Source organism: Alexandromys fortis, unplaced genomic scaffold (assembly GCF_014885135.2).
Source record: "Alexandromys fortis isolate MF-2015 unplaced genomic scaffold, M_Fortis_MF-2015_v1.1 scaffold_67, whole genome shotgun sequence".
Taxonomy (NCBI): Eukaryota; Metazoa; Chordata; class Mammalia; order Rodentia; family Cricetidae; genus Alexandromys; species Alexandromys fortis.
In genome coordinates this window covers 8,564,949-8,575,229 of record NW_026067945.1, presented here as the reverse complement: position 1 = coordinate 8,575,229, position 10,281 = coordinate 8,564,949, and positions in this window count along the sequence as shown.

Here is a 10,281-nt window from a genome sequence, read left to right as displayed (position 1 = left end):
TAGTGTTTTGCCATGGGTTTCAGGTCCCCTGGAACTGGAGTTATAGACAGCTGTGAACTGCCATGTGGGTACTGGGAATTCCAGGGACAGTTAGGTCATCTCCAGCAAATACAGTGGGCTAAACAAGCAATGGTTACATTAGTTTAAATTTGATTGGCTGTAGTATTTTTGGACTTGTCGGGGCAAGCCCACACACGTATCAAAATGTAGGGAGAAGGGTTGCAGGATCTGCCCTTTCCTGATTGGCCAGCTCTAGCTTGTCAAGACTAGGCATGCTGTGGCTGGGAGTGGGCCAGGGAAGAGGCCATAGTCTGGGACTCACCAGAAAATGGTGAAGTGGCGAACCAGAATGGCAGAGCTGACGGCCCATGCCAAAGGCCAGGCCAAGGCACGCAGAGCAGCAGGCTGGGGTCAGACCCCCAGCTCTGCCCCCTCACTCACTTAAGTACCATTACCATCACCTCCACTGGGAGAATAGCTTCTGAACCGCCCGTGAGTTGCACCACTTGCTTAAATGCAGAAGTCTTGGTTGCAGCTTCCCATGGACTGACCCAAGTGGCAATCACTGTGCTACCTGCTCCAAGAGGGGAAAAGACTAGATCCAACCCCATTGTCTTTCCATTGGGGGGGTAGTGTCCTCTTTCACCAAGACACACACAACTGGAGGGATTCTCAAAATAAGGACATCTCTGTGTGTGTTAACTAGAACTGAGAGATAGCCACTTCAACTTCAGTAACTATTCAAATCAGGCCAAGATGAACGGACAGAAATAGAAAGATGTATACATATTTCTGTAAGCACAATAAACACAATAGAAGCGATTTAATTCCGATACGCCAATGGGTTGAACCTCTTGAGGCCTCCGTTTTCTCGAAAGTAGGGATATTGAAAGGAGTTCTGCCATAAGAGTGTGTCAAGGGCTAAGTGAGTTAATATTTCAGCAGGCTTACCACACTATCTAAGAAATGGTAATTGCATAGCAAGTGCTAACTATTGACAAGCTATCAGCGCAGTGAAAAAAGATCATTGAAACAGCAGAGAGCATTTGATTGTAAATTGTTCCTCTACCCTCCAAGGCTTGTGGGATAGCCAGGGGAGAGAGCTGCTGGCATCTTGCCTAGCGCACTTACTTCCACACGAGAGGCAGGGACTGAGGTGCAAAACCAGACTCCTTAAGTAATGAGGTCTAGATCACCTTTGAATTCAGAGCAGGGACAGCCAGTAACTATTTCCCTCTCCTTATTGGCTGACTCTACTCAGTGGAACTGAGTCTTGGGCAAATTGCCTAAGCTTGTGGAAGGCGGACATCCCCATTTTCTGGGACGTAGCAGAGGAAGACACCAGAACAACAACGAAAGACTGGATGGCAGTGAACCAACAGATGAATGGCACTCATCCCAAGCATGTGACTTTGGGGCGTTCATATTGTCTTCCTTTCCTTGTCCGGCACTCGCTCTAATTCCCGAGATGAGAAAGAAATAGGCTTTTCCTACATCTTAATGTTGTAACTTTTACATGTCATGTATATTTTAATCTTGATTGTTTTATTACTTAATATAGCGAGAACCATCTTCTCGTTTTTATTTGATTTTGAAACTGGGTCTTTTGTGTCCTGGGCTGGTACCAAACTTAGATAGAGCTGAAAGTGACCTTGAATGCTTCATCCGGCTGCCACTAATTCTCAAATGCCAGTACTACAGGCATGCCATTACCCCCAGGTTTATGTGGTGCTGGTGAACAAAACCATACATGTGTGGCAAGCTCTCTACCATCTGAGCTACACTCCCGACCACATCCTCTTTTTAATTTATTCTGGGAAGAAGGTTCACCAAGATGGCCAGGAAAGTCACCCGGCCTGTGGAGCTGGCATGACCTCAGCTGCATCCCGGCTCATTCACCAACAGAAAAGAGAGGACTGTGGACCAGGAAGATAAATAAAGGCACTTGGTCAAGCCTGGTGACCTGCATTTGACCCTGAAGCCTACATAGAGGTGGAATGAACAACTGACTTCACAAAGTTGTCCCTTGACTTCCCCATGCACACCTTAACATGCATAGTATACATAACATTGCCTCGTGTGGAAATGAGAAGTTGACAGTTAGCTCAGCTACATACAGAGTTTCAGATCAGCTTGGGCTACATGATACTGTCTCAAAAAGAAAAAAAAAGAGAATAGAACAGTGCTGGTGTAGTAGGGGAACCTTCTAGAATGCTGGTCAGAATCTGTACACAGGCTTCAGTTCTTATCAACTACACATATTGAGTACCAGTGGAATCCTAGACTCACATGACTGTAATCTCAGCTCTTGGCAGGTGTCTTTGTTAGTTTTCTATATCTGGGAAGAGACACCATGGCCAAGGCAACCCTATGGGAGGAAAGCATTTAACTGGAGGCTTGCTTACAGTTTCAGAGACTCAGTTCAGGGCCGTCATGGTGAGCAGCATGCAGGCAGGCATGGTACTGGAGAGGTAGCTGAGAGTTGTGTTTTATTTCTTGATCCTCAAGCAGAAGAGAGAGACAGAGACAGAGACAGAGAGACAGAGACAGAGAGACAGACAGAGAGAGAGACAGAGAGAGAGACAGACAGAGAGAGAGAGACAGAGAAAGCCTGGCCTGGAGTAGGAAACCTCAAAGCCCACCCACACCACACACCTCCTCCAGTGAGGACATACCTCTTATTTCTTCCAAGCAGCTCACCGACTGGGGAGTGAGCATGCAGATATTTGAGACTATGTGGGACTCCTAACAGTGGGAGCAGGCGCTGTCTCTGACTCTTTCACTGCTTTTGGAACCCTTTTCTGCCTTCTGAGTTGCCTTGTCCATGCTGAATATGAAGGGATATGCCTAGTCTGTTGCAACTTGATATGCCATGTTTGGGTGATACTCCTGGGAGACCTGTGAATCTGGGGGAGAGGGGAGGTGGGGGGAAGGACTTGGAGGAGGGAGGGTAGGGGAAACTGTGGGCAGGATATATAAAGAATAAATAAATAAATAAGAATCCCTGTCTCAAAAAGAAATAAAAAGGAGGAAGGAAGGAAAGAAGAAGGGAGAGAGGGAAGGGGGGAGGAAAAAAGTAAAAGGAGTTTGGACAAGAAACAAAAAATTAGTGATGAAAGCCAGCAAGATGATTCAGCAGAGAAAAGTGTTTGCCACACCTGAGTTCAATTCCCAGAACCCACACAAAGGTAGAAGGGGCCTCACCTTTATAATTCCATAGTTAGCCTATGACGTCTACACACATTATGGTAGTCTCTCTCTCTCTCTCTCTCTCTCTCTCTCTCTCTCTCTCTCTCTCTCTCTCTCTCTCTCACACACACACACACACACACACACACACACACACACACCATGAGAGGTGGGGAAAATGGACTGCCTTCCCTCTCCAGAGAAGACCCAATCACATCTCAGAACTGCTGCATCTGAAGGACAGGACAGGGCATGGGATGGTGGAGCCCAGCCTTCACTGGCTTGTGATCTCCAGGTCTGTGGAGCTGACAGGGCACCAGCTGCAGCTCATTTTACTCCCTGCTAGAAATGAGGATTATTCATATGATATTCATGCTGGGTTTTATAAATAATTCATCTTTTTCTTCACAAAGTAAAATAGCCTGAAGCTAGAATGTTTAAAAGAAATGTCAGCGCCTTATTCATAAAATAATAACGTGCCAGGTTGCAGATTGTGAGAAGCCTGTATTGAAAATACACCTCGTTCCAGGTCCATTTTCACCCTGGAAAAGGCTTCGAGTCTCCTTGCCCCTTGCCACGTGATAAGGCTGTTACGTTTTCACAAAAATGGGGCTTTCCCAAACCAGATACCTATGTTTGCAGAAGTCTGGAAGGTGATGGCAATTTGGCATACTTAGAAAAGGAAAGCCCAAAATACACAAGTGGCTTTTTTAACTCCATGAAAATAAATTATAAACAAAAGATAACGGAGTCTCTGGCCCACCGCAGCCAAGGGAAATGAGGCCACAGGTTGTTAATGTTCCCATGAATCTGTTTCCCAAGCCTGACCAGGAATATCGCCCTACACAGGAAAAATGACTCTGGGGACCGGAAGTTACCATGATGCACGTGGGTTACCTCTTCCCACCCAGTATCACGCACTGGCTTTTAAACAAGAAACTTCTCCATGCAGTTCCCTATGGTGATTTGTAAAATATCAAGGTGTGTTTGTGAGAATATCTTAAGGTTTGTTGATGACTTTTCCCAGTGCGAGGAGTTTTCTGTGGAAAATCAGAAAAGTTTCAGGCAAACAAGGCCCATCCTGTCACCCTGCAAGGCAGAGGGGATGTGGGCTCCCGCAACAGGGACAGGAAAGAGAAAGATAATTGTACTGTTTTATATAATGGAATCATTTAACACTGGTGTGTTGTCTTTTCAGAATATCGGGTTTGGGCCAGGCATGCTAGCACGGCCTGTAATATCAGCACTGGGGAAGCCGATGCATGTTTAAAGACAGCCTCAGCTAGATGGCAAGTTCAAAGGGCAGCCTGAGCATACAAGCATGATCCTGTCGCAAAATACTAAGGACTAGAGGTGTAGCTCAGTGGCAGAGTGCTTCACTAATAGGCCCAAAGGCTGGCTTCTACCCCCCACCACCTTGAAATAGAAACAATAGGCTACGGTGTTCTATCATATCAGTGACATGCCTGTTTCTTTATGTCATTGTTATTTCGTGTATGTGCATTGTATATCTGTGCACCATGTACATTCAGTACCTGCAGAGGCCAGAAGAGGGCGTTGGATCTCCTGAGACTGGAGCCATAGACAGTTGTAAGCCGCTGTGTATGTGATGGGAATCAGATGCAGAACCCGTGAGAGAGAGGCTGGTGCCCTTCAACACTGGGCCATCTATCTCTCCAGCCTCGGGTGCCCTTCAACACTGCGCTATCTGTCCAGCCTGCTGGTGCCCTTCAACACTGGGCCATCTCTCCAGCCTCGGGTGCCCTTCAACACTGGGCCATCTCTCCAGCCTGGGGTGCCCTTCAACACTGGGTCATCTATCTCTCCAGCCTGGGGTGCCCTTCAACACTGGGCCATCCCTCCAGCCTGGGGTGCCCTTCAACACTGGGCCATCCCTCCAGCCTCAGGACCACTTACACCACCAGAGCTCTGTCCACAGCTTTTTAGGCCCACACAAAGTCAGTACCATTGCAGTTACAATTGCTTTATTATTTCATTTGTTTCTAAAACAAATCTTCCAAAGGCCTGTATTTAAAAAAGAAAGAACCTGAACTGAATAATAGCACGTGCCTGTAATCCCAGCAGGTATGAGACTGAGGCAGGAGGCTCATGCCGCTCCCGTTCGGGCTGGAAACACCTATTTTAAAAACAAAACTGAACAAAAAGCAACTCAAATCTGCGCGCAGCTCTTTGTCACTCGTGTGTACAGCCCAGGAAGGTCCATTTTTGTCCCATTTTAAGGATTGGAGTGTGAGGGCCCAACTTGCCGGGCTTGGACAGGAGTTGGCTGTGGAGCTTTCTGAGTCCCCTCCCCCGCCTTTTTTCTACTGGTCCACTTTACATTTGGTTGGTATTGTCAAACCATGAGAACAGCCGACTGTGGCCCAAGAAAAATATTTCCTTCAGTTTCTCAAGTGTCTCCTAGAAGAGCTGCAGACAGCTGGTGATGACATAATGTTGGCTGACAAGAGCCCTCTTGGCCAATGGAGCCACAGCAATGGCTGCCACCCACAGAGCAGCTCTTCGGAGGGGACTTCCTTGGGGCACAAAGTCCTGAGGTTCACAACACGGGGGGGACAAGCTCTGAGTGAGGGGTCCACCATCTGTCCACAGCCCTTTCACAGCTCAGCATTTTCCTCACACACATCAAAGCTGCTCCCGAGCGAGAGGCGAGGACCAGCTGGGCAGAATTAGGTTTCAGCCTGTTTTCCACCAGAAAAACTGAGGGTGAGGAGCGGGGGGCAGTTCATCCTCCAGATGGCTCTGTGTTTAATTAACGTTGACAGCGGTTCGGACCCCAACCTGCCCAAGTAAATGCAACAGCTGTTGTCTGTGCGCTGGGTTCCAAGTGGGAGTCACCCCAGGTACAGAAACATCTCCATCCCTGTCCCAGCCGTGACTCCCACAGGGCGTCATTAGCCTTGCAGCCAAGCCCCAAACTAGACGACAATGATTGTAGGGAATCTTGCTTTAAATCCCAAGTAGAGCCGGGGCCTGGGAGGATGAAGGGAACATGGAAAAGGTACACTGTGGGATCGCCCTGGTAAGTAGCTTCCGCCATTGCCGGCAGAGTGGATCCCAGAGCTGATGCGCGCTACACGGGCACTCTAGCCTCAGTCGGGAGCCTTCTGCCCCACAGGTCATTTTGCTACTCATTGCCCCAAAAGCACAGCTTGGCATTCATGCACATTTTTTTTCTTGTTCCTTTCTGCCCTTGAGAACGCCACCCTGTTAGGGACCAGCCCCCTACCCAAACCTTCACGCTAGGTTCTAGCCACCTCCTTCTCTGCTTTATTTCATAGATGACCTCAACTATCTCTCCATTTTTAATTGAATTTGATTGTTTTAAAAGAAAAATCCCAGCTGGGTGGTAGTGGCACATGCCTTTAATCCCAGCCCTCAGGAGGCACAGGCAGGCAGATCTGGTAGTTTGAGGCCAGCCTGCTCTACATAGTGAGTTCCAGGACTTCCCAGGGTTACAGACAAACCCTGTCTCAAAGAAAAGAGGCGGGGAGAAAGAAAGAGAAAAGAAAAAAGACAAGGGAGCAACCACCAACAGAGCAGGTTCTAGCCAGAGACCTCTGCAGGACTGGGCCCAAGCCAGGGATCTCAACAAGAGGAGGTCGGAGCCAGGGACACTCAAGGGAACAGGCCTGAGCCAGTGACTTCTACTGAAGTAGGCTCGAGGCAGTGACCTCCACAGGAGCAGGTACAAGGATGTAACTGCCAAGGGAGCAGACCCAAGTCAGACACCTCTGCAGGACCAGGTCCTAGCCAGGAACCTCCATGAAAACAGGCCCAAACCAGCAACCTGTGCTAGAGCAGGCTCGAGCCCACCACCTCAGCAGAAGCAGCCCCAACCAAGCAAACTCTTTGGGAGCAGGACAGAATGATCTTGGGATTGCCGAGCAACCCCTGGGAGCACTAAGCAACCTCTGGGAACACCGAGTGACCTCTGAGGTAACTGGAACCATGGCCCTGACTGCACCACGAAGAGTAACCCTCTGAGCGTTGCTTCCAATGGCACCTGGAAGACTGTTCACAGAGACACAGCCCCATCTACACCAATCAGAGGAAAAGATGGGTAGACAAGGTAAGAACACAACATCACAAAGAACAACACAACACCAACAAAAACTAGAGGCTCTATAACAGCAAGACTTGAACACCCCAATATAGATGAAGCAGAAGAAATGACCTAAAAAAAATAACTTTAGGAGAATGTTTGAGGCCCTCCAAGAGGAAATGAAAATTTCCCTCAGAAATGGAGGAAAAGAAAAAAAAATGGAAGAAATCAACAAATCCCTGAAAAAAACAAACAAAAAAAAGCAATCAGATGAAAGAAATGATTCAAGACTTGAAAACAGAAACAGTAGAGAAAACACAAACTCAGGGAAATCTGGAAATGGAAAATATGAGAAAATGATGAGGAACCACAAATGCAAGCATTAACAGCAGAATATAACAGATGGAAGAGAGAATCTCAAGTGCTGAAGGTACAATAGAGGAAACAGACTCATGATGTCATAGAAAACATTAAATCTAACAAAAGCTTAACACAAAATATCCAGGAAATATGGAACACCATGAAAAGATGAAACCTAAGAATAATAGGGATAGAAGAAGAAGTCAAACTCAAGAGCACAAAAAAATATATTCAACAAAATCATAGAAGAAAACTTTCCCAACATAAAGAAAGATATGCATATGAAGATACAAGAGGCTTACAGAACACCAAATAGACTAGATTAAAAAAAAAGTCCCCTCGCCACATAATAATCAAAACACTAAACATACAGAATGAAGAAATAATATTAAGAGCTGCAAGGGGAAAAGGCTAAGTAACATATAAAGGCAGAGCTATCAGAATTACACCTGAATTCTCAATGGAAACAATGAAAACCAGAAGGTTCTGGTCAAGTGTTATGCAGACATTAAGAGATCACAGATGCCAGCCTGGACTATTATACCCAGCAAAACTTTCGATCACCATAGAAGGAGAAAACAAGATATTCCATGACAGAACCAGATTTAACCAATACCTAACAACAAACCCAGCCCTACACAAAGTACTAGAAGCAAAACTCCAACCCAAAGAAGTTGACTACATCAACAAAAACACAGACAATAGAAGACCTCATAACAGCAAACACACACAATAACATCACTAACAATGAAAACTAAATTAACAGGAACTAACAGTCATTGATCATTAACATCCCTTAATAAAAATAGACTCAAGTCACCTATAAAAAGACATAGACTAGCAGATTGGATACAAAAACAGAATCCATCCATCTGCTGCATACAAGAAACATACCTCAACCTCAAAGACAGACATTGCCTCAGAATAAAGGGTTGGGGAAACATTTCCCAATCAAATGAACCTAAGAAACAAACTGGTATAGCTATCCTAATATCTAACAAAATAGTCTTCAAACTAAAATCAATCAAAAGAGACAAAGGAGGACATTTCATATTAGTCAGAGGAAAAATCCATCAAGAAGAAATCTCAATACTAAACATCAATGCCCCAAATATAAGGGCATACTCAATGGAAAAAAAAAACCACTACTAAGGTTTAAATCACACATTAAACCACACACACTAATAGTGAATAGTGGGAGACTTCAAGACCCCATTCTCACCAGTGGACAGGTATATCAGACAAAAAAATTAACAGAGAAATAAGGGAACTAACAGTTGTTATGACTCAAATTGACTTAGGAGGCATCTATAGAACATTCCATCCAAACAGAAAAGAACATACTTTCTTCTCAGCACCTCATGGAACTATCTCAAAAACTGACCGCATATTAGGTAACAAAGCAAACCTCCACAGATAAAAAAATTGGAATAATCCCAAGTATCTTATAAGATCACCATGGCTTAAAACTACAATTCAATAGCAATACTAATTCCAGAAAGCCCACAAATACATGGAAATTAAACAATGCTCACCTGAATGATCAGTGTATTCAAGGAAAAAATTAAAGACATCCTAAAATTCAATGAAAATGACCACACAACATACCCAAATTTATGAGACACAATGAAAGCAGTGTTCAAAGGAAAGCTGATAGCACTAAATGCCCACATAAAGAAGCTGGAAAAGCCCACACTAGTGAGTTATCAGAACACCTGAAAACTCTAGAACAAAAAGAAGCAAACTCACCCAGGAGGACTAGACAGCAGGAAATTATCAAATTGAAAGGTGAAATCAACAAAATAGAAACAAAGAAAACAATGAGACAAAGAGTTGGTTCTTCGAGAAAATCAACAAAATAGACAAACCTTTATCCAAACTAACCAAAAGACAGAGAGAGAATAGCCAAATAACAAAATCAGAAATGAAAAGGGGGACACAACAACTACACAGGGGGGAAAATAATGACACCTTGAAATCTGCAGGCAAATGGATGGATCTAGAAAACATCATATTGAATTTGGTAACCCAGACCCAGAAATCCAAGCATAACATGTACTCACTTACAAGTGGCTTTTAGACATAAAGCAAAGAAAGACCAGCCTACAATTCACAATGCCAGAAAACTTAGACAACAAAGAGGATCCTAAGATAGACATACATGGGAAGTAGAAAAATACAAGCTCTCCCAAATAAACTGGGAGCATGGGGATCATAGGAGAGGGGAGAAGGGGAGGGGAGAGAAAGGGGCAGGAGTGGAGAAAAATATATAGCTCAATAAAAACAATTTTTAAAAAAAAAAAAAGAAAGAAAGAAAAATCCCCCCAACTTTACATGTCTTCTTCCTTAATGCCAACATTCTGTTAGCTCATTTCCTGAACCCCTGGGTGGCCTTTGAAGATACTGTGGACTCCTTCCAGGGCTATAGTGGACCCTGATAGCTAGAGTAGCTTTCTCTGGGCTTTCTACCTTCTACTATGATGTCTCTGTCCAGGCTGTGGAATAGCCTCCTCTGGGGCTTTATCTCAGTCTCCAAGAGTTCCTGCCCTGACTACTCTCACTCTGCCCTGCTCCCTACATCCTCAGCTATGGCTTTGTTTCAAGTGACTTTTTCATGTTTACCTCATGATCGCTTTCAGGCACTCCTGATTTCAATAACCTTCTGC